This window comes from Bufo gargarizans, chromosome 6, assembly GCF_014858855.1.
Source record: "Bufo gargarizans isolate SCDJY-AF-19 chromosome 6, ASM1485885v1, whole genome shotgun sequence".
In the NCBI taxonomy this organism is placed as follows: Eukaryota; Metazoa; Chordata; class Amphibia; order Anura; family Bufonidae; genus Bufo; species Bufo gargarizans.
This window is the reverse complement of record NC_058085.1, coordinates 309562400-309586769: the sequence shown is the minus strand read 5'-3', so window position 1 is coordinate 309586769 and position 24370 is coordinate 309562400.

The following is a 24370-nucleotide window of genomic DNA, read 5'->3' as shown; positions in this document are numbered from 1 at the left end:
CTAACCTACACTGACATCTCCCCCTATGAATTATATACAGTTGCAAGAAAAAGTATGTGAACCCTTTGGATTTCTGCACAAATTGGTCATAAAATGTGATCTGATCTTCATCTAAGGGCTCTTTCACACCTGCGTTATTGTCTTCCGGCATAGAGTTTCCGTCGTCGGGGCTCTATGCCGGAAGAATCCTGATCAGGATTATCCTAATGCATTCTGAATGGAGTGAAATCCGTTCAGGATGTCTTCAGTTCCGGAACGGAACGTTTTTTGGCCGGAGAAAATACTGCAGCATGCTGCGCTTTTTGCTCCGGCCCAAAAAACTGAAGACTTGCCGCAAGGCCGGATCCGGAATAAATGGCTATTGAAAGGCATCGATCCGGATCTGGCCTTAAGCTAAATGTCGTTTCGGCGCATTGCCGGATCCGACGTTTAGCTTTTTTAGAGTGGTTACCATGGCTGCTGGGACGCTAAAGTCCTGGCAGCCATGGTAAAGTGTAGCGGGGAGCGGGGGAGCAGCATACTTACCATCCGTGCGGCTCCCGGGCGCTCCAGAGTGACGTCAGGGCGCCCCAGGCGCATGGATGACGTGATCGCATGGCACGTCATCCATGTGCATGGGGCGCTCTGACGTCATTCTGGAGCGCCCCGGGGGCCCCACGGACTGTAAGTATGCCGCTCCCCCGCTCCTACTATGGCAACCAGGACTTTAATAGCGTCCTGGCTGCCATAGTGACACTGAACACACAAAGAATTAAATGTTACCATGTTTTTATTGAACACACCATGTAAACATTCACAGTGCAGGTGGAAAAAGTATGTGAACCCTTGGATTTAATAACTGGTTGAACCTCCTTTGGCAGCAATAACTTCAACCAAACGTTTCCTGTAGTTGCCAATCAGACGTGCACAACGGTCAGGAGTAATTCTTGACCATTCCTCTTTACAGAACGGTTACAGTTCAGCAATATTCTTGGGATGTCTGGTGTGAATCGCTTTCTTGAGGTCATGCCACAGCATCTCAATCGGGTTGAGGTCAGGACTCTGACTGGGCCACTCCAGAAGGCATTTTCTTCTGTTTAAGCCATTATGTTGTTGATTTACTTCTATGCTTTGAGTCGTTGTCCTGTTGCAACACCCATCTTCTGTTGAGCTTCAGCTGGTGGACAGATGGCCTTAAGTTCTCCTGCAAAATGTCTTGATAAACTTGGGAATTCATTTTTCCTTCGATGATAGCAATCCATCCAGGCCCTGACGCATCAAAGCAGCCCCAAATGATGCCCCCACCAACATACTTCACAGTTGGGATGAGGTTTTGATGTTGGTGTGCTCTGCCTCTTTTTCTCCATAAGATAGATTTATCATTAGCTCAAGTCAGGATAATGGATTCAAAAAGTCGCAAACTTTTGCGCAATCACTAAAAATGCTCTGCACTATGCTCGCCAGTTTTCTGAAAGTGGGCGTGTTTTCCTATGTAAATTAATCTCTAGACAGATTTACTATTGGGACTATTTAAAAAGTCGCAAAAGAAATTCGCAATTTCACTCCAGTGAGGACCATGCTTATCTTATGAGACTTTTTAATAGAACATGCGGCATTTTCGTAAAGATGTGCGACTTTTGTAAAGCTGCTTACTGACGGATAAACTGCTACCATCAAACCACATTTATTAGTCTTAAAGGACCGATCATAAATCTGACTTGGCTAAAACCGACTTTAGCCATATGTGAAAGTGGAGTGAGCTGTTAGAGGAATAATAAATCTGGCCCATAGTGTTGTGTGTTTCTGCCAAACAACTCAACTTTGGTTTCATCTGTCCACAGAATATTTTGCCAGTACTGCTGTGGAACATCCAGGTGCTCTTGTGCAAACTGTAAACATGCAGCAATGTTTTTTTTGGACAGCAGTGGCTTCCTCTGTGGTATCCTCCCATGAAATCCATTTTTGTTTAGTGTTTTACGTATCGTAGATTTGCTAACAGGGATGTTAGCATATACCTGTCACGGCTGAGGGTGGGGGAAACCCTCAGCCGTGTGATGCCAGGTGTTGTAGTGGCTACTCGGCCAGGAGAACAGGAAAGGGAGCAGGTCACCTCCTACAGCGTCCCTACCCTGACCCTAACTCCTAACCTGCATGGGCCAACCTTTAAGGTAGGAGGACCCATGCGCAGGAACCTCGGAGCCCTGACTTACCCTCCGCAGATCCCTGAGCTAGGAGCTGGGTAAGACGACCTACTCCTCCAAAGTACGGAGGAGCAGGAGTCTCCATGGCCAAGCTGTTGGGAAAAGGGGAACTCAAACAGCTTTACGGGAATGGCAGGTGAACTAGTAGTTCCACCAACCTGCCACAGCCTTGCTGACTGGATCCCTGCGCAAACAGGAATCCAGAACCGTAGCTGCACCAAAACACATAGGAAGGTCCCAACAGAACAGAACATAACATCACACACAAAGACATCAACATAAAGACAATATCTTTATGACCACAGGGGTGGCTCTCACTGGCAGGGAAGATGGGGGTCACAGGAGGCTGCTCCAGCAAGCATGGCTGAAGCAACCCACTGAGCCATGCTAACAGTGAGGCTTTATAGGCCAAGAAGCCACACCCCACAGTCAGACACACCCAGTGACACAACACACACACTGGGAAGGGAGTTAACCCTTCCAGCACCACAGAAGGAAAACTCACTTAAAGGGGAAGTGCACACAAAGATCACACTGTGGCTGTTGCCGCAGGCAACGACATGGGTGGCAGCCGTCCTGGGAGACAGCCCACAGGCCAGGACACTGCCACCACATGTACAACATACCAAACATTGCCACGGGCAGCCACAGTGAAAGGAAGATGTCAAAGTGCACACCAGACTACAAAGTGCACACCAGACATACAAACGTGCATCCACACACACACCCACAACTCCCAGGGAACCGCACACATCACTGTTGTCCGCGGCAACCGCACTTGAGGCAAACAACAACATGCCCCAAGCTGCGGTTGAAACAACTACCCAAACCGCGGGCAACTGTATGCGGCTCACAAGGAGTCACGGCCATAACCATGGCCGTGACACTCCCACCCCTCAAAGCCCCCCCCCACCAAAAAAAAAAACACGTGAGGGACTCCACACAAGGGGATGGGAGAAGGGGACGTCCACTCTCAGACACGGTTCCCAAAAAGTCGCTGTCAGCTGCATCCTCTCCCAGCTCACACTAGCCAGTCCGACGAGGCCTGCAGCCCGCACCAGCGACACAGGGGAGAGAACCACTGAGAGATGGACGAGGGGGCTCTCCACTCACGTCCCCATTCCAGTCGCTGCCAGCAGACACTCCTAACCAGCACGCAGCCGGACCACTTACAGAGTGCTGCCAGCAAACGACCAGAGATGGGAACATGGAGAGGGACGAGGGACTACCAACTCGGACGGTACGTTGGCGGGGAATAAGCCACCAACCGTGCAGTTAACGGTGATCCCCCCGGGACGTTCTCCCTCCGGAGAACGCGCATGCAGGCCACAAGGGGATGGCACTGCATGCTGCACCCTCTTCCGAAGGTGTGCACACCGCACACCAAACAACCACCACGTGTAAAATAAAATCAGGGGAACACCAAGCGAGGCAACGATGAAGGGAAGGCGGGGAACGCCACTCACCGCGCCATCAGAGGCGAAACCCCCATAACGCTCTCCCTCCGAAGAGTGCGCATGCACCCCATCCGCAGACGGTGGTGCATGCTTTACCCTCTTTCGAGGGAGGCGCCACATGAGAAGCCCTTGTGGTCATACTGTCACGGCTGAGGATGGGGGAAACCCTCAGCCGTGTGTCGGTGGAAGATGGTCGCTGCTTCACCAGGACCACAGGGGTGGCTCTCACTGGCAGGGAAGCTGGAGGTCACAGGAGGCTGCTCCAGCAAGCATGGCTGAAGCAACCCACTGAGCCATGCTAACAGTGAGGCTTTATAGGCCAAGAAGCCACACCCCACAGTCAGACACACCCAGTGACACAACACACACACTGGGAAGGGAGTTAACCCTTCCAGCACCACAGAAGGGAAACTCACTTAAAGGGGAAGTGCACACAAACTAAGATCACACTGTGGCTGTTGCCGCAGGCAACGACATGGGTGGCAGCCATCCTGGGAGACAGCCCACAGGCCAGGACACTGTCACCACATGTACAACATACCAAACGTTGCCACGGGCAGCCACAGTGAAAGGAAGATGTCAAAGTGCCCACCAGAATACAAAGTGCACACCAGACATACAAACGTGCATCCACACACACACACACACACAACTCCCAGGGAACCGCACACATCACTGTTGTCCGCGGCAACCGCACTTGAGGCAAGCAACAACATGCCCCAAGCTGCGGTTAAAACAACTACCCAAACCGCGGGCAACTGTATGCGGCTCCCAAGGAGTCTTTAGCTGACACTCTAGGATTCTTCTTCACCTCATTGAGCAGACTGCGCTGTGCTCTTGCAGTCAACTGTATGTCAATAGGCCACAATGTGGTCTCCTCATGCTGCTGCCACATCACTACTCTGGGGTCTCCTCATGCTGCTGCTGCCTCAACACTATGTCACTGGGCCGCTCTGTGGTCTCCTTATGCTGCTGCCACCTCACCACTATGTCACTGTGCCACTTTGTAGTCTTCTCATGCTGCTGCCACCTCACACGAACTGACCAAATAGATTTTTTGAGAAATTCACTCATCTCTAATCTCAGGATAGGCCATCAGTCTCCTGATCGCAGACTACTCCAGGATACTCCTTTAATGGTAGCACTAATCTAATTAGGAAATAAACAGAATTAAAGGGGTTGTCTCACTTCTGCAAGTGGCATTTATTATGTAGCGTAAGGTATTAGAAGGCACTTAGTAATGTATTGCAATTGTCGATTTTGCTTCCTTTGCTGGTTGGATTAATTTTTCCATCACATTATGTATTGCTCATTTCCATAGTTTTGACCACCCTGCAATCCATGAGTGGTTGTCATACTTGCACACTATAGGAAAAAGCGCCAGCATCTTTGGTGGGCAGGACAGTAGGAGCTCACATAGGCTATTGCTTTTTCCTATAGTGTGCAAGCATGGCCACCACTGATGGATTGCAGGGTGGTCGTAACCATGGAAATAAGCAGTGTATAATGTGATAGAAAAAGGAATCCAGCCAGCAAAGAAGGCAATATGGCTAATAACAATACATTAGTAAGTGGCTTGTATTACCTTACTGTACATGATAAATGCCACTTGCAGAAGTGAGACAATCCCTTTAACATAAACTTGCAGTTCCAGAACCCTTAACTCTACTGCTCTTAGCAGCTATGCATACACACAGATGTTGCAGTGCTGAGTTTGTCACATGACAATTGTGGCAATATGATGATTCATGCTTTTAGGACTATATGTAAATTACTAATCGGTAAGATTTTTATGCAAAAAATAATCAGTTACACGGCAAGTTTAACTCTGCTACGTCTGCTTTAAACAAATCTCCACTTGAAAGGCATTATGAGCAGAAACTTCTGTCTAGATCTACTAGATCCCCAGATATGATGAGAATAGATAAATACGTAGAGCGGGGGTATCTACCTCATCCTGATTGCTCAGTGTCTGGATGTGAAGGCAGCTGCAGGAATCAGTGAGGCTTCATCGCAGCTTTCATTTATTTATATGATGTCATGTGATACTGATAGCTGGATGGAAATGGAACCGAAGCAAAGAACGTCGTCTGCCCGAATATTCAATAATGTCCCTCCTGCCATACACAGGGGAAAACTCTACTTTAATTTTCCTCGTTGTGATGTAAGAACTGGCCTGCACCACTGCTGTCCCTGCCAGACCCTGTTACTGTTTGTGTCTTCTGTCTGCTGTTCCCATTTAACCCTTCCACTGCCAAGAGCTTTGGAGCAATTTTCACACTTTTCATATAATCGAAATCCGCTTTCTCACATAATGATAGATTGTGAGCCCCATTGGGGACAGTTGGATGCTAATGTCTGTAAAGCGCTGCGGAATATAGTAGCGCTATATAAGTGCATACAATTAAATAAATAAATAATGCAGTTATATTATGCGTCCATAACCATCTATGCTCTGATATGTGACACCTGCCACATTGTGAAACGCATACCATTGTTTGCCCGATTGTTGGATTCATGACAATCAGTTTAGGTTTGTTTTTTTAACATTCATTTTAAAAACCCTATTCACACTATGTGCTGTTTCTTCCCATCCATGACACAGTTAAAGGGGTTTTTCCAAAACTACTGTTCATGCCTTACCGTTCATTCCCTGGTCTGTTTCCACTGTCTACATATTAGGGTGCATTCACATGACCGTATGTAGTTTGCAGTTCCAAAAAATACAGATAATGTCCGTGTTGCTTCCTTTTTTTATTTTTTTATTTGCTTGCCCACTGTAACAATGCCTATTCTTGTTTGCAAAATGGAATATCTTTTTTGCGGAACTGTGGAACGGACATATGGATGTGGACAGCAGACGGTGTGCTGTTCGCATTTTTTGTGGCTCCGTTAAAATAAATGGGTCCACATCTGATAAGTGTAAAGGCCGATTTATTGGCCTGCATTTGTGGGAGGGGTGTAGCTGCCTTTATATCCGGCATACGCCCCTCCCTCAATGAACGTCTCGTCTTGTTTCTACCTACCACACATGCAGGCAGGTGTCGGCAGTGTCTTCCTGGGCTCACGAGTCTGCGGTCAAAGGTGAGTATGCTGCCTCATCCAGCAGCCATGTCCACGTAGTCCGGCCGGCGGTGTTTCGGCTCCCCAAGGTGAGGGGGAGCACCACCGCACCGGAACGATCGGCAAGGGAGCTACGTGCGGCTCCCCACGCGGCCATTCATCGTAGGGTTTCAGGGGACAGCGTGTTCCCAACTTCGGCGCAGTCGTAAAGTCTTGCACGGGCCGCCGTGCAGTTAGATAGGAAGGTAGGGAGCCTGAGCTGCAGCAGGCTCGGTGGTCTATTAGTCAGGTCTGCCTGCTCCAGCTCAGTGCACAGGTCAGAACCCTGCTTGCTGGTGAAGATTAACCTCTTAGTGACCAAGTGTTTTTTCATCAATGTACTTGTATGGGGTCTAGTTTTTTGCAGGACAAGTTATAGTTTTTAATGCACCATTTTAAGTACATGTACTGATTGATTAAAGCAAACTGTTTTAGCTAAACCCTCCGTTGTTTAAGTCAGTAAAAGGCGTATTAATGGTCACTAAGGAGTTAAAATAAAATATTTAGTATATATAAGGGGGGGGGGGTCATATGTGGTTTAGGCAATATTGTTAAGCACCCTTTTGTAGTTTCTCAGCAGGCTTCTCTTTAAGTTGCAGCACTTTGTCATATTAAAAAAAAAAAAAAAAAAAAGAGGCTGAGGCTGTTTGTGTAGGTTAATCAGGATTTATTCTCAGTTTGGTACTATATTATAGTACTGCTACACAGCATGGTCTTACGCCGTATGATTCTTTGCACTAGGCTCAGTCGTACATGCAGCGCATTTGTTCCACTCAGTTTACCGTAGTTACTTTTGGTTTCCGCATTACTATTGTTTCGTTTTAATTCCTGTTTACACTTGTACACTGGTGTTTCATGATTTGATGTTTATTTTCTAGGTCTGTGCTTCCCTTTTCTCGAGTATCGCCAGAGTTTTAAAAAATAAAAATAAAATATATATATAAGTAAATAAATAAATAAATCATTGATTTGTCAGCCCCGCATGGGTCCCATGTAGCTAGTCTCGACTCCCTCATCCCATCGGAGGAGGTTAGCATGAAGTGATCCACCATTGACCAAACCATAGCTATCATGATGCACTTAGGTCCTGGAGCAGCGTTGTCTAAGGCGGATATATACGACGCCTTTAAGCTTCTCCCGATCATGCCGGCCCTCTGGCAGTGGCATGGCATTAAGTGGAGAGACCAGTATTACTTCTCTTCGAAGCTCACGTTTGGTTCTAAAAGCAGCCCGTGGCTATTCGATCAGTTGGCACAGGCCCTCCACTGGGTGTTAGAGAACAAGGTACAGTGTGAGCGTGTCATCCATTATTTAGACGACTTCTTGCTGATAGAGAGGCCAGGAGTTGCCCCAGTAGGTCTCAAGAAGCTTCTGAATTGTTTCTCTCGGTTAGACGTCCCAGTGTCCCCTAAGAAGGTTGAGGGTCCGTCCACTGTCATCACTTTCCTGGGCATTGTTTTAGACTCGCAAAACATGCTAGCGAAGTTACCCACAGCTAAACTGAACAGGATCAGAGAAGTGATACACAGGTTCACGGTTACTACTGTGACCACTAAGGCCGAGTTACAATCACTGTTGGGCATGCTGAACTTTGCCATGCGTATAATCCCACAAGGCAGGTCATTCATTTCTCGTCTGTTGACACTCCTCCCCTCAGCACCTTGTCAGGACAGCCCGGTGCACTTAGACAGTCTGGCTCTGGCGCGGGCGTGCTCGGCCTGCGGCCCTCCGGCTGTTGCGGAACTGCAGCTCCCATCATTCCCTGACAGCCTACAGCTATCATCCTACAGAGGGGCGTCGTGGGAGTTGTGGTTTTGCGGCGGCTGGAGGGCCGCGGGTTGAGCATCCCTGCTCTAGCGGATCTTCACATGTGGGATCACTTTCTCCACCAGTGGAATGGAATTTCCCTTTTTCATTCCCGCAATATGTAGTAGTTCTCCTGTAATTTTTTCTGACGCAGCTGCAAGTTCAGGGTTTGCAGCCATTTTTGGCACCCATTGGTTGGCAGGCGAGTGGCCAGTTGAAGTCAGACGAATCCCGGGTTTCTTGCGGACCTCAGCACTATTTGAGTTGTATCCCATTGTCGCGGCCACCCGTGTTTGGGGTAGCAATTGGTCTAATTGTTCAGTTTTGTTTGTAACAGATAACGCAGCTGTTATCGATATTTAACCAGCGGTTTGTCTAAGTCCTTACATATTATGAGTCCCCTAAGGCGTCTAGTACAACTTTCATTAATGCATCATTTCCATTTCAGTTGTGCACACTTGCCTGGTATGCAAAACATGGCAGCGGATGCCTTGTCACAAGCTAATACCTCCCTTTTCTTTCAGATCATGCCAGAAGCGGACATCACAGGTGCCATGATTCCTCCGCACGAGTCACTAGTCCTGGTCTAACCGAACACCTAGCTACTGCTCACATGTTGCTTGCTAAATCTCTCTTACCTAATACGGCCAGAGCTTACCACACAGGGTGGAACACATATTGTAGGTTCCAGGAGCGGTTCCCTCAGGGGCAGTCCAGCTTTGTAGAATACGTTCTTGCTTTCATAGGGTTTTGTCACTCCGAGTTGAAGTTATCCCATAATACGGTTAGGTCCTACCTAGCAGGGGTTCATCACTTTCCGGCTGTGAGCTACCCGGATCGGGGTTCCTTATTCTCTGTCCACGCTGTTAAGGCCGCTTTGAGGGGTCTGGGTAAATGTAGCGTGAAAGGACGGGTCCGTAGACAGGCTATTTCAGGTCAGGTTTTCCGTGATCTCTCTGACGCCTTAGACAAGGGTCCTTATGGTTTCCTCCTTAGCCTAGTGCTCAAAGCTGCTATTTATTTAGCCTTTTATGTGTTTGAGACCTGGTGAGTTCACGAGCTCATCCAACAGCAGTAAGTTCGTAGCGATTAGCCAACTGGTTCCGAGTGAGGGTTTCTCTTTTCTGTTGCCAGCGTCGAAACGTCACAGGTGGGTCCTCCGGCTCAGGTGTCATTCTTCCCCACAGAACACCATTGGTGCCCCGTCCGTGTACCCAATCAGTTACTGGCAGCATTAGATGGCCTTGGGCCGAGTAGTCCATTATTGCCTTTCGGCCAATCGCCTCTCACAACCCACCAATTTGTGTCCCATATACGCCCTCTGTTGGCCAGCTTAGGTGTGGATCCAGCTTCGGTGTCGGGTCATTCATTCCGCATCGGGGCTGCATCCGCAGCTTCAAAAAATCAGGTGCCGACGCACGTCATCCAAAAGTTAGGTCGCTGGCGGTCATCGTGTTTTAGCAGGTATATTCCTCATCCTAAGGTCGAAATGTCGCTTGCTTTTCAGAATCTGGTTCTGTAATTTTGTGTTGTAATAAAGGAAAATCCTGCCTTTTAAGTTTGCTGTTTTTGCCCTCTATTCAGGCGTCCCTACATCGCCGCGGTTACGGCATAATTCTAGCCGCTTTAGAGTTGAGGGGGGGATGGGGTCAGTTCCTTCTCGCCATCATTAACCCCGACCACAAGCAAAGAATGCAGATCAAATGCGGATAAAAAATAGTCATGTGAATGGGGGCTTAGACGGGGTTAGTAAATCTGCTCCATTGTTTACATAACATTGAGCATTGTGAAACTCAGACAGGAAAGTCTAAATAGAAACTTATAATTTCTGAAATACAGTTTCGTTTTCAGGGACAGAAAACTGTGGACACCTATAATACTGCAGATCTCTGTGCTGTAAAGATAAACTACACATGACCTTTGTGGACTATGACGATAATCTGTATGAGCATTGCATATAGCAGGGAAGGGCAATAGAAAAATACCACCATAAATGACTCAAAGCTGCAGAGGAATAGAAACTTAGGCTGGGGCTGCATGGTTGTTGTTGTCAGCACATCTCAATTTCTGGTGCCTATGCTCTGGGGTGTAACTATTAGTGATGAGCGGCAGGGACAATTTTCGAATTCGCGATATTTCGCAAATATTTTGTAGAATATTTGTCATCTATTTGCGAATTCGAGAATTCACGATTATATTCTTGATTGCGAAAATCAGCAATGTAATTTGCGCGTATTGTGAGCAATACAGGCGTTGGTCACTTATGCTACATTTTTCAAGCTGGCATAAGTTTCCTGAGACTGGAGAAAATGGTTGGCACGGCAGAACATTAGAATAGCTTTATATGCAGATACAGTGCTCCAATATATTCGCAATTGCGCAAATCACCAATTAATGATGCAAATGTTTTTGTGCAATACGTGCAACTTGTGACATCACAGCACTATGTCTGTAACATGTATGTATGGACAAAACCTATCAGCTACACTATAGATCAATCTAACCTACACTGAGTATCTCCCCCTAACTGAATTATATATACAAGTTAACTGTCTAATGTAATACACAGAGCACAGCAATCACACTGCTGTCTCTTTCATAACTGCAATAAACTTTAGAAAATAGCTGCTAGGGAGGTTCTTATATAGTAAGGGGTAGACAGCTTTCCTATTGGTTGCTAGGGATGTTGCTAAGCTCAGACAAAGACATTGCAGCCTTCTCATTGGCCAACAAGCAATAAAAAGGTAGGGATAATGGGTTTAGAAGAAAAAAAATGTAACATTTTCGCGAATACGAATATATAGCACTATATTCTAGATCTTTGCGAATTCTCAAAGTTGCGATTTTTGTGATTAATATTCGCGATACGAATATTCGCGCCCAACACTTTTAACTATCAGGTTTACAGGTTCGCTGGAGCAGGAGTATAGTAAAATATTGAATATGTGATATTGAATATGTGAAGGAAGGGAAGGAAAGCATTGACAAACTGCAGAAATCATATTATACTGTAATATTCTCTATTCATATTGCTTATACTGTATATTCTTATATTTATTCTGCAGGACTGTATAGAGATTTATCACTGGCCTACAAAAGTTGCATATTTTGCCACATTTGCACAAAGATGTGAGCTTTGTCTTTTTTCACGTTTCCTGAAAAGTGGGCGTGATGTGGATGGGGTTACAATGGGATTACAATTAGTGTTGAGCGAACTTGTGTTTTAAGTTCGGCATCTAAAGTTCGGGTTCGGGTTATCGAAGAATCGCATTATGGATTCCGCTTCCTCGGACCATAACTTGGTCCGGGGTAGCGGAATCCATAACGCGATTCTTCGATAACCTGATCCCGAACTTTAGACGCCGAACTTAAAACACAAGTTCGCTCAACACTAATTACAATTAATGAGTGTCCTCTATCATAGCAATTTTACTATAATTTACACTGGAAACTCATAGCTGGCGAAGAGTTGATTTTCTGGTGCACGAACAGCCAGAAGATGGTTTATGGACATTCAGGACATGGGCATGCATCTTAATAAATTTGTTGTTTCACCAGTCTTAATAATTTCTTCTTCTCCAAATGGGACTGATAATCTTACTTCTCTATTTCAATCACACTTTCTGGTAAATGTCTTGGAAGTCAATCAACCTACCAGTTTGTTCTTCACAGGCCTGTTGTAGTAATGTCACGACCATGGTCGTGACTCCTGGACCCGCATGCAGTTGCCTGCGGTTTGGTTTATTGTCAACCTCATTGTGAGGGCGGCTGGTATGTTGCCTCACATGTGGTTGCCGCTGGCAACATGTTTGCACTTGACTGTATAGCAGCCAGAGCTGTAGCTGGGCAGCTTGCTGTCAAGTGCATGCGGTTACTCCTGGTAACCTCTACTTGTATGTATGCACTTTGTATGTCTGGTGTGCACGAGGTTTATGTAGGTGTGCACTGTGACACTTCCCTTCACTTGTGGCTGCCCGTGGCAACGTGTTGTATTGTGTACATGTGGTGGCAGTGTCTCGGCCTTCTGGCTGACTCCCAGGACATGGTTGCCACGCATGTCGTTGTCTGCGGTAACAGCTGCAGTGTAATTGTTTATTGCACACTTCCCCTTTAAGTGACACTTACCTGGTTTGGTGATAGAAGGTTTAAGCTCCTTTCCTAGTGTGTGTGTGGGTGTGGCCGCTTGGGTTATTTAGCTTTCTGCTGGATGGCAGAAGCTTGAGGGGTACTCCAGGCATGTTGCTGGAGTCGTCCTCCTGGTATCCTGTTACCATCCTTCCAGTAAGGGCCACCCTTCCGGTCATAAAACCGAATCCCTGATGTTAAGTTGATGTCCTATGCTTTTGGTTTTTATTGCAGCTATGGATGTCCTGGTTCCTGTGTGTTCTTATGTGTGTGCTGTCTTCTTAATGTTTGTGTAGACAGCGTATCTGAGCACAGGTTCCAGTCAGCAAGGCTGTGGCAGGTTAGTGTGGAACTGTTTGGTTCACTTGTCATATTCATAGGTCTGTTCATGTTCCCCTTCTCCCTGCTGCTTGGCCAGTGAGACTCCTGTTCCTCCGTGCCTAGGAGGAATAGGTCGTCTTACCCTGCTCCTTAGTTCAGGGCCATTCTGAGGGCTTGTAGGGACTATTAGGTTCCAGAGTATGAGCCCTCCTAACATCGGGGTCGGCTCATACAGCTAGGAGATAGGGTCAGTGTTAGGGACGCAATAGGAGGTGACCTGCTCCCTAATTCTGTCATCCTGGCCGAGTAGCGACCAGACATCTTCAGAGCATCGCACGGCTGATGGTTCCCCCATCCTCAGCCGTGACAGGTAAAGGTCCTATTACGCCCCGCCCCTGACAGGACTTAATAGGAACACAGTGATTTTCCCTTCAATTGTAAATATATACTGTATTTTTCATGTTACTGTGAGATGGGGAAACGTCTCTCATTGTCTGAACACTATTTGTGTAAATTAAGTTAATTATCTGGACTGAAATTCTGCAGTTTGGCCACAAGATGCCGCTGTTTCCTAAACACAGCTAACAGACTGCATATTTTTCCATATTCATGAGAGGTGGAGTTACAAAGTCTGGAGAGGAAGAGACAGAGCAGTCATCTTGGGGAGAGCTTAGAAGAGGATCCAGGAGCTGTGTGTGAGGAGAATACATTGACATCCAGGTGTGGGAGCACCCTTTGGTGACCAGAACTACAGCCAGTGAAGCTGAGTGTGTCCAAGGCCCTGATCCTGTCCAGAGGAACGAGGATTGCTTCCAGGAACGCTGATGAGAGCTGAGGAGTAAAGCAACATACACTGTGGTACCGCATGCTTGTTGGAGAAGCTTTTGTTCGGTTCACAGCCACCAGCGGATGCAGAGCAGACCCGGGTCGGTAAGACTGATTGTGCACACACCTCACCACAGTATTGGCACCTAGAATCCTAGAGACTGAGACTAGGCCTGTAGTTAGCTAGATAGGATTTCTGTTTATTTCAGGCCACAAGTGTTACTGTGTGACTGTGTAGGTTCACTGTGACAGTTGTGGCTGTGTAGGCTGGCTGTATGTGCTCTCGCATACTGGCTGCAGGCTGACTCCTGTGTATGTTGGTTGCTTGGGGCTGCATGCTGGCTGCAGTGTCTTAGGTGAACTTGCCTGTGAATGTGTGTTCTCCCCGTGTCTGCATCTCGGTGCAGTTCTTGTCACTGTTGCTGTGTAGGCTGGCTGCAGGTTCTCTCCCGTACTGGCTGCAGGCTGACACCTGTGTATGCTGGTTGCTTGGTACTGTGTGCTGGCTGCGGTTTGGTGTGTGAACTGTGGCCCGTGTTTGTGGCTTCCAGTCGCCAGGACTACGGGATGAACAACGTCATTCCACTGGTTTATGTCCTAGAACAGATGCTGCTAAATCTGGATGACCAGGGAACAGAAGATGTGGCGACTACATCTCACGGCCACATGAGCCCTGTGGGGGCTGAACTAGAGGAGGAAAAGGAAGAGGAGGACATTCGAGCACAAGCAATGTGTAGCAAAATGGGTGGTTTTTCTATACAGGTGACAGGAGAGGAGGCGGAGCAGAAGCAGCCAGAGGAGCTACAGGGCGATGAGCAAGAGGACCCAGACACACCGTGGCAGTATGCAGTGGAGATGGAAGCAGGGAGTCCCTCTGAGTCACTTGCGTAGATGGCCCGATGCATGCTCACTTGCTTGCGTAGTGACAGCCGAATTGTCACATTCGCCAGAGGGATGACTACTGGCTCTCCAACATGTTAGACCTTTGCTACCAGTCCAAAATGGGGGCCTTTATTACACCCGCTGACAGGGAGGACAAACTGAACTACTATCGAGACATCCTATGTAGTCAGTTGGCCGCTGCCTATGTGTGCCATCGCCCATCCTCACGCCCTCTCCGCTAACGTTCCATTGCCATGGCTGCTGGGGGGGCAGGAGCAGTACCAGCTCCATCAGCAACAACTTAAGTCTAGAGTTGCTGATGAGCAGTTTTCTTCACCCGCCTACTGAAGAAACTACTCACCAGCAGCTAGACATAGAGCAGAACCTGAACCAGCAGGTTGTGGCATACTTGGAGTGCACCCTGCTACCCCACGTGGAAGATCGCCTAGACTACTGTGCATCCAAACTCGATTTGTGGTCGCAACTGGACGAGTTTGCCCTATACAAGCTTTCATGCCCGGCCAGCAGTGTGGCATCAGAGGGGGTGTTTAATGCGGCGGGGGCCATAGTTACCCCAAGGAGAACTCACCTGTCTACCCAAAATGTGGAGAAACTGACCTTTGTGAAGATGAATCAGGTGTGTATCAGCCAGGATTTTCAAACACCAATGCCTGATGCATAAGACTAGATCAGGGATGCCCAACCTGCGGCCCTCCAGATGTTGAAAAACTACAATTCCCAGCATGTCCGGACAGCCTACAGCTATCAGCCTACAGGGCATGATGGGAGTTGTAGTTTTAGAACAGCTGGAGGGCCGCAGGTTGAGCATCCCTGGACTAGATCATCCATGGTGCCACACCTACACTTTGACAAAAGAGGCCTGTTTCTTCTGGCTACCTTCTTTAGCTACTATTCTGATGCTGCCACCAGCCTATGTAGCAGCTGTAAGGCCTGTTTGACATGGTCCCTATTTTGCATGAGAATTGGCTTAAGATTTGATAGCCAAAAGCAGGAGTGGGTACAAAACACAGAAGACATGCAAATATTCCATTCACTTGTCATCTCTATTTTGGATCCACTCCTGTTTTTTTGGCTTTAGCAATACTGATGGAAGTGAAGGCGTATGCTCAACAGACAGGATCCGTTTCTTTGGGGGGGGGGGGGGGGTTATTGTTCTGATTATGGATCAGAGGAAGGGTAAAAATCAGTTGACACCCTCTCCACTCTGTCGGGGGGGGGCTCTACTTGTATAAGCGTTTAATAGAACAGGTTCTGTAGACATCTATGTGGAATCAGCTGACCATAGTGTAAAAGGAGTGTGTTTCTTCTTGACGCTAACATCGACCTGTAAGGCTGAGTTCACACTTCAGTTAGTTGGTCAGTTTTGGCCCCGTAACTGCCAAAACTGCAAACTGCAATAAACATAAGACAGGCCCTCACTGGACAGATGGTAAAGCCAGGAGCAGTGAACCACCAGCACACACCAAGCCTGGAGGAACACAGGGCAACATGCTTCCAGCAGAGACTAAATAGCTCAAGCAGCCACACCCACAGACACATAAACCCAGTGTTCACAAAACACTAGGAAGGGAGTAAACCCTTCCAACACCAAACAGAGGAAGAAAACCACTTAACGGGAAAGTGCATACACAAGCATACCAAACCACGTAACCACCGGCAACAACATGCGTGACAACCATGTCACGGCAATCACCGAGAAGGCCGAGACACTGCCACCGCATGCTCTCACAGCAACACGTTGCCGCAGGCAACCGTAAGTGTGGCAACAGTGTCACAGCGTACACATTAAACCGTGACAGCTGGATACAATGGTTAATAGTCACAGCAAACAGCTAATAAAGAGACAGGACATGGAGACTGGAACCTTCACATAAGCAGTAAATATGAGGCCTGGACACTTAGATGATGGGAAATTTGTGAGAAGCTATAATGCTAAATGCTAACATAGTGATAGAAAAGAAAGGCCATGCCACTGACATGTAACATTCTGCATCACTAAAGCTTTTCATGTTAGCCATGGAAGAGTAAAGGGCAGACCTACTGTAGATCCTTTTATGTGGTCCTCGACTACAGCTGCACAATTGTAATTCATTGGGATTGGGAAATGTTGTAAATGAAAATAGTGGAATTGTTATTTTCTGCATTAAACCCATAATTAAAGTTTATTAAAATTAAACCCTGAATCAGGAGTACTCAAGCATTTTTTTATAAAGGTCTACATACCTGGGTCTGCCACTGGGTGAAGGTCCGAAACGTAAAAAAAAAGTTAAAAAAAAAGTGTAAAGGGGACAAAACCAGTGGCATGTAGTGCTCTGTGGAAAGTGTTTTTTTTTCTTCTAAAAATAAGCACCGCCTCAGGGACCCAAGACAATAAGAATGTTTTGTGTTATGTTTTTCAATAGCAACATGAATGTGCTTCGATAACTTATTTAACTTGTAATCAGGCCTCATCCACAAGACAGGGAAATACAGAGACTGAAATCCATCAGCACCTCTCTATCTCTACCAGAAAAGATAAAGAAAGGGACTCACCTAATTCAGAACTAAGTGAGAAAATAGAACCGGATGATTCTATTCCTAGATGTCACAGCAATGCTAAGGAGAGTGTTACAACCATTGTCCCAGCAAGACAACAAAAAACAGTCCTAGCTAGACTTTCAGTTACAGAACCTACTGTATTTTCAGGAGATGTACTGAAGTTCATATAGTGGAAGGCAAGTTTTGAAATGATCATTAAGCATCATTGCTTTAGTCCAGTTGACAAGTTATTCTACCTTCAGAGATATGTTGGTGGGAAAGCAAAGGAAGTTATTGAAGGTAACTTCTATAGAAAAGACGAAGAAGCCTACAAGCAAGCTTGTGAAAAATTGAATGCAAGATATGGTCATCCTTTTTTTTTAGTACAAAGAGCCTTTAGAGAGAAACCAAATAAATGGCCTAACATAGGTCCTAAAGAACACTTCAGACCCCAAAAGTATGGTGACTTCCTGTAAGTATGCAGCAATGCCATCCCACATGTTCAAGGACTAGAAGTACTGAACGACTATCTAGAAAACCCCAGGATGCTACCTAAGCTACCTGAAGCATTGGCTTCTATATGGAATCGCTATGTGACTAAACAGTTAGATCTAGGTAAGAACTTCCCAAATTTTAAAGAGTTCTCTGAGTTCATCAATGAGTAAGAACGGATAGCATATAATCCAATCCAGTAACATCATCTTAAAGGGGTTATCCCATCTTAGACAATGGGGGCATATCATTAGGATATGCCCCCATTGTCTGATAGATGCAGGTCCTACCTCTGGGACCCGCACCTACGAGGAGAACAGAGATGGGGAGATTTGTGGCTGGAGGACCCCGGGTTTCCTGGGGTCTGTCCACCACCAGGCGCAGCTCCCCGCCCCTCCCATTGAAGTGAATGAGAGCGCTCCGCACATGCGCGGCCACCGCTCCCATTCATTTCTATGGGGCCGACGGAAATAGCCGAGCCAGCGCTCAGCTATTTTTGGCGGCTCCATAGAAATGAATGGAGGGCGGCTGCGCATGCGCGGTGCGCCCCTCCTCAACGTTCTTTGCTCCGCTCTCCTTGTAGGTGTGGGTCCATGAGGTGAGACCCGCGCCTATCAGACAATGGGGGCATATCCTAGCAATAGGCCCCCATTGTCTATGATGGGATAACCCCTTTAAGTCTTAAAATCCTTAGAAGTAAGGCCTGAAAGAGAGATAAGACATGCAAGAGCAGCTAGCTTTGCAACCAACACAACAGCTAAAGGTCCAGATACCTACAAGAGCAAGTTCAAAGTTACTACTGGGATTAGTAGAGAGACAGAACCGACAAATCGTCAGACTATCTTCAAGTGTATGTTCTATGGAGAGAACCACTCCATACACAAGTGCCAAAAATCGAAGGAGAAGTCCCAAGATGAAAGCAAAATGTTTGTACTTGAGAACCAACTGTGTTTTGGTTGTCTAAGAAAAGGCCATGTTACTAAGGAGTGTAAGAAAAAGGCCACATACATCGTTTGTAAAGGACACCATCCTACACCACTACATGAAGAACGTCCAAAGATAGATAAATCCTCAATACCTAAAGATACTGAGGAATGAAAGTAAGTATCGGTATTCTCTTGCAGAGTGAGGGAAGGACAAAGCGACGGAACATCAATGGTTGTACCAGTGTGCATTTCAAATCCTAAAAGGAGGAACAAGAAGGTATATGCCTATGCGCTACTGGATGCCCAGAGTGATGTCACCTTCATTGATCAATAAATCTGCAAGAAATTCCAAGTAGCTACAGAACCAGTGAAACTCAAACTCACCACAATGACGGGCAGAGACACATTAGTGAACAGTCAAACAGTCAAAAGACTGAGAGTTAGAGAACTTCATTTAAATTTCACATTAGATCTACCTCCAGCTTATACAAAAGATTATATAAGCTCCTCGCTAAAGGAGTTTGGTGTTGGACTGTTGATAGGTTACGATTGTCCCGAAGCCTTGGTACCACGAAAGGTAATCACAGGAGGAAAGGGTGTACCCTACGCTGTTCAAACTGATCTAGGATGGGGTGTTGTTGGAGGAAAACAGCAGATCACAAACTCAAGAGAGGTGACAGGATTGTGTCATTGAATATCTGTCCAAGAGTTACCAACTGTAAGTCCAGCAAAAGTAATCAAGATCCTTGAATCTGACTTTGCAGACATAAGTTCTAAAGAAAAAAGTGTATCCCAAGAAGACATAAAGTTCGTACACACTCTAGAAGAAAGTATTCAGCAGAATCAACAAAGTCATCTTGAAATGCCCTTACCTTTTAGAGAACGACCTCGTCTGCCAAATAACAGAAATCTTGCCCTAGCAAGATTGAAATGTTTGATGAAAAGGATGGTAAGAGATCCCAAACTGAAGATGAATTATTTGGAATTCATGGAAGGCATCCTTGAAGAAGTACATGCAGAGAAAGTTAATAATCAGCCTAAAGAAGGAGAAGTGTGGTACATCCCAAATCAAGGTGTCTACCACTCAAAGAAACCAGATAAGATTAGAGTGGTATTTTATTGCTCAGCAAAGTACGATGGTGTTGCATTGAACGATCATCTATTAAAAGGACCAGATCTTACAAACACTCTGCCTGGAGTACTCTGTATATTCAAAAAGTATCCCGTAGTGGTCATGTGTGACGTTGAAATGAGATGTTCCACCAGTTTCATGTGAAGAATGAAGATAGAGACTTCACCTGAGGTTCCTATGGTGGGAAGACGGAGATACAGATACAGAGCCAGCATAATACAGAATGAAAGTACATTTGTTTGGAGCAGCATCGTCTCCAGGTTGTGCCAATTATGGTATGAAGTACCTGGCCAATCAGAATGAAAAGGATTGCCCATCAGCAGCAAATTTTTATGTAGATCATGGTCTCATAAGTCTAGAGTCCACAGAATCTGCAATCGAACTAGTTAAAGAAAGCCAAGAGTTATGCACAAGAGGAAACCTGCGCCTTCATAAATTTATCACAAACAGAGAGGTACTGGAATCCATCAGTGACTCTGAACGTGCATCAGCAATGAAGAATTTAGATCTCAATTATGATCATCTTCCAGTTCAGAACGTACTTGGATTGGGATGGAATGTAGAGAATGACAAGTTCTTCTTTGAAGTATCTATTTAAGAAAAAGTTGCAACTAGACACACCATTCTTTCCGCAGTAGCTTCTATATATGATCCATTGGGATTCCTGGCCCCAGTAATCCTCAGAGCAAAATAAATACTACAAGAATTATGCAGACAGACGTTGGGCTGGGATGAGCCCATACCTGAAAATTTAAGGCCAAGATGGGAGAGTTGGATAAGAGACTTGCAAAACTTGAGAGAAGTTCAGATACCCAGATGTTTTGTACCTCATGATTTCGGAAAGTACAAAAAAATAGAACTTCACCACTTAAGATGCCAGTAGTTATGGTTATGGTCAGTGCTCCTACATCAGAGTAATAGGAGAAGAAAAGATACACTGTGCCCTGGTTATGAGGAAGGCCAGAGTTGCACCTACCATATTCAGATAATACCAAGACTTGAACTGACAGCAGCCATAGTTTCAGCATCATTAAGCAAGTTTCTGAAATAAGAATTGGAATTGAAAATAGAGGAACAATATTTTTGGACAGACTCACAAGTTGTCCTAGGATACATAAACAACAAAGCTCGAAGATTCCATATGTCAGCAACAGAGTTGAGAAAATTTGTGAAATAACAAATCCAGAACATTGTCATCACATTGACGCAAAGCATAACCCAGCAGATCATGCTTCAAGAGGCCTGAATGTAACAGAATTGAAAAATTCTAACTGGTTCACCGGTCCAGATTTCCTTTGGGAAAAGGAAATCACGCCCAGTAAAGGTTACACAGAATTGTCTATGGGTGATCCAGAAGTAAAAGTTGTACAAACATTGAGCACTGCTGCCTAGTGACAAGATTACATAATTAAAAGACTAGCCAGATGTTTATAGCTCTGGGGTCCCATCTTAAAAAAGAGCGATCAAAACGGCTAATGGATTTGCTATTCAGAATCTCTCAGCTAGAAAAGTCGCATAAGGAATCACTAGCACTACAGGACTTGGAGTCATTAGTAACCCTCAGGCAGGAACTTAGATCTCTACTAAACGTTAAAGCCGCTAATGCTTACTTAAGAGTGAAGGAAAAACACTACGTCCATGGAAATAGGGGAAGTAAAATATTGTCGGCAATGATCAAAAAGAGGACAGAGCAGTCATATATCAAGCAAATGAGGACCCCCGACGGAGTATTAACAACGGATGCTAATGTGTTATCAAAGGTTTTTACGTCATACTAGCATGATTTATACAACATACGGAGGGACAAAACTAGTAGTGCAGCTCAGGAAAGGTGCAGCAAGATAATGACCTATCTAGGTAATCTCACTTTGCCAAAATTATCTGGAACAGATGGGGAGAATCTGACAACCCCTATAACGCTGGGAGAGGTGGAGAAGGTTTTGAAAACTATTCCTAAAGGCAAGAGTCCGGGACCAGATGGTCTCACGGCAGCTTATTACAAAAAATTTCTTCCCATATTAGGTCCCCACCTAGTCTCCCTCTTTAACTCCTTACTAGGTGGTATACCTTTGCATAAGCAATCCCTTGAAGCACATAGGGATTGCCCAAACCAGGGAAGGACCCGGCTTTACCGGCTAGTTATAGGCCAATTTCACTGCTTAACGCAGACATTACACTTTGGGCTAAGATATTAGCTTATAGAGTTGCGCCCTTGCTCAAAGTCTTAGTCTCCCCAGAGCAGTCTGGTTTCATGGGGGGCAGAGAGTGCAGGGACAGTACATTCCGGGTGATACTAGCTCAACAATATGCCTTGACGCATGGTAGAGGACTTACTCTTCTGAGTACAGACGCCGAAAAGGCATTTGATAGAGTGGATTGGAGGTTCATGGAGGCCACTTTGCATAGGTTTGGTTTTCCTCCTCAATTCATAGCCGCTGTACTGTCTCTGTACTCCTCACCCACAGCGAAGATACGCGTAAATGGTAATCTCACCCCTCATTTTGAAATTCGGAATGGGACCCGGCAGGGATGCCCACTGTCACCAACTTTATTCATATTATGCCTAGAGACCTTACCTCAAGCCATAAGACAGGAGGAAAACATCCAGGGACTTAGCATCGGCTCCCAGACCCACAAAGTAGCGGCGTTTGCGGATGATATGTTACTATTACTGACCAACCCTTCAGCAGCTTTCCCAGCACTTCTGAGACAGCTGGACATATTTGGAGATTTGCCCAATTTCAGAATTAACTTGGCCAAGTGTGTAGCTTTAGGAATTAACACACCCCAGGCAACCATTGCCCGCCTAAAGGCAGACTACCCCTTTCAATGGGAAGCGGATAGTATAGGTTACCTGGGTGTTCGCATATCCAGAGATCCCAATCAACTGTTTTCATTTAATTATCCCAAGTTATTAGAGGACATTAAAATACAACTGAAGGAGTTAAAAATTCCTGTTTTGACTTGGCTAGGTAGGAAGAATGTGCTGAAAACATATATTCTTCCTAAATTGCTGTACCTAATGCAGACTGTACCAGTAGCCCTACCCCAATATTATCTGGCTCAGGTACGGAAAACCTTTTCCGCGTTTGTATGGAATAATGCTAAACCTAGACTGGCATACCAGAGACTAACGTTACCTAAATATAAGGGAGGATTTGGACTGCCAGATATCTGTGGTTACTATGGGGCAATCCAACTGAGACTACATTCGGAAATAACAAACCCTAGAGTTGCTAAATTAGGCTGTCTAATAGCTAGGAAGATATTAGGACCGAGAACATTAGCCATGTTATGGGATCCCAGCAAAAAGTCCCTACACAAAGACGCAATCCCCGGTTCCCTATGGGGCATGGTCAATAACTGGTTTAAATTGTCGAAGCATTTACACCCCTCCAGTTGCCTGTCGCCCTTCACTCCCACTGGATGCTTGCCTTATTTATTGCATGCAGATTTTCAGGATGACATGGGTCTATGGGTGGCCTTAGGTGAAGTAGCAATTGGCGACTTATTGGAAAACAGGACGGTTCCTAATATCCATACTTTGAGAGCTCGGTACAAACACATCCCATGGGCCGTAACCCATTACTCTCAATTTAATAAGGTATGCACCCAGTACTTAGCGAACACCTCGAGTAATTATACCTCTACTTGGTATGATGCTATATGGAATCAAACGGCACACGCGAAAGGCATTGTATCTCGACTTTACAATAAAATATTAGAAATAGATTCTGATACCAAACCGCAGTTTATTGAAAGATGGGAAAAGGAAATTGGCCAAGTTCTAGATGAGGGTACTATGGGACGGATTCTTGCGCATTCACATGGCTATTCAAGATGCATTTCCGTCAGCTTCACGTTATTTTAGACGGAAAAAAGATCCTACATGCAGGACTTTTGCTCCAGTCTAAAATAACGGATTTGTGACGGATCCGTTTTGTTTTGCATTAAAGTCAATAAGTGACGGATTGTAACGGATTGCTTTGTATGTGATTCATTATGCAATCAGTTTTTCTGTTCAGTTTTTTTTTCTGAGCATGCTCAAATGAAATTTAAAAAAATTAAAAAACAATGAATAACGGAACATAACGAAAAGTGAACGGATGCATTGTGTCCGTTTTTTAAATGGATCAGTTTTGTCAGTCCGTTAAAAAGACATAAAATATGCTTTCCGTTAGTGTCTGTTGGCCTTCCGTTATCTATTTACTTTCCGTTATTTTGAACGGATTACAAATATAACAGAAAGACTAGCGGTGATGTGAAAGAAGCCTAAGAAATGTGTTACGTTCAGTGTTGTAAATAACGCCTGAAGAATAGATGATGCTTCACTTAGGACCCTGTTCTATGAAGTAATGTCTATTGTTAAAGGGAACCTGTCACCGGGATTTTGTGTATAGAGCTGAGGACATGGGCTGCTAGATGGACGCTAGCACATCCACAATACCCATTCCACATAGCTCTGTGTGCTTTTATTGTGTTAAAAAAACAGATTGATACATATGCTAATTAACCTGAGATGAGTCCTGTCCCTTTTTCAGGATTATTTTCTTAAGCATCAAGAAGACATTTTTAGGGATGTCA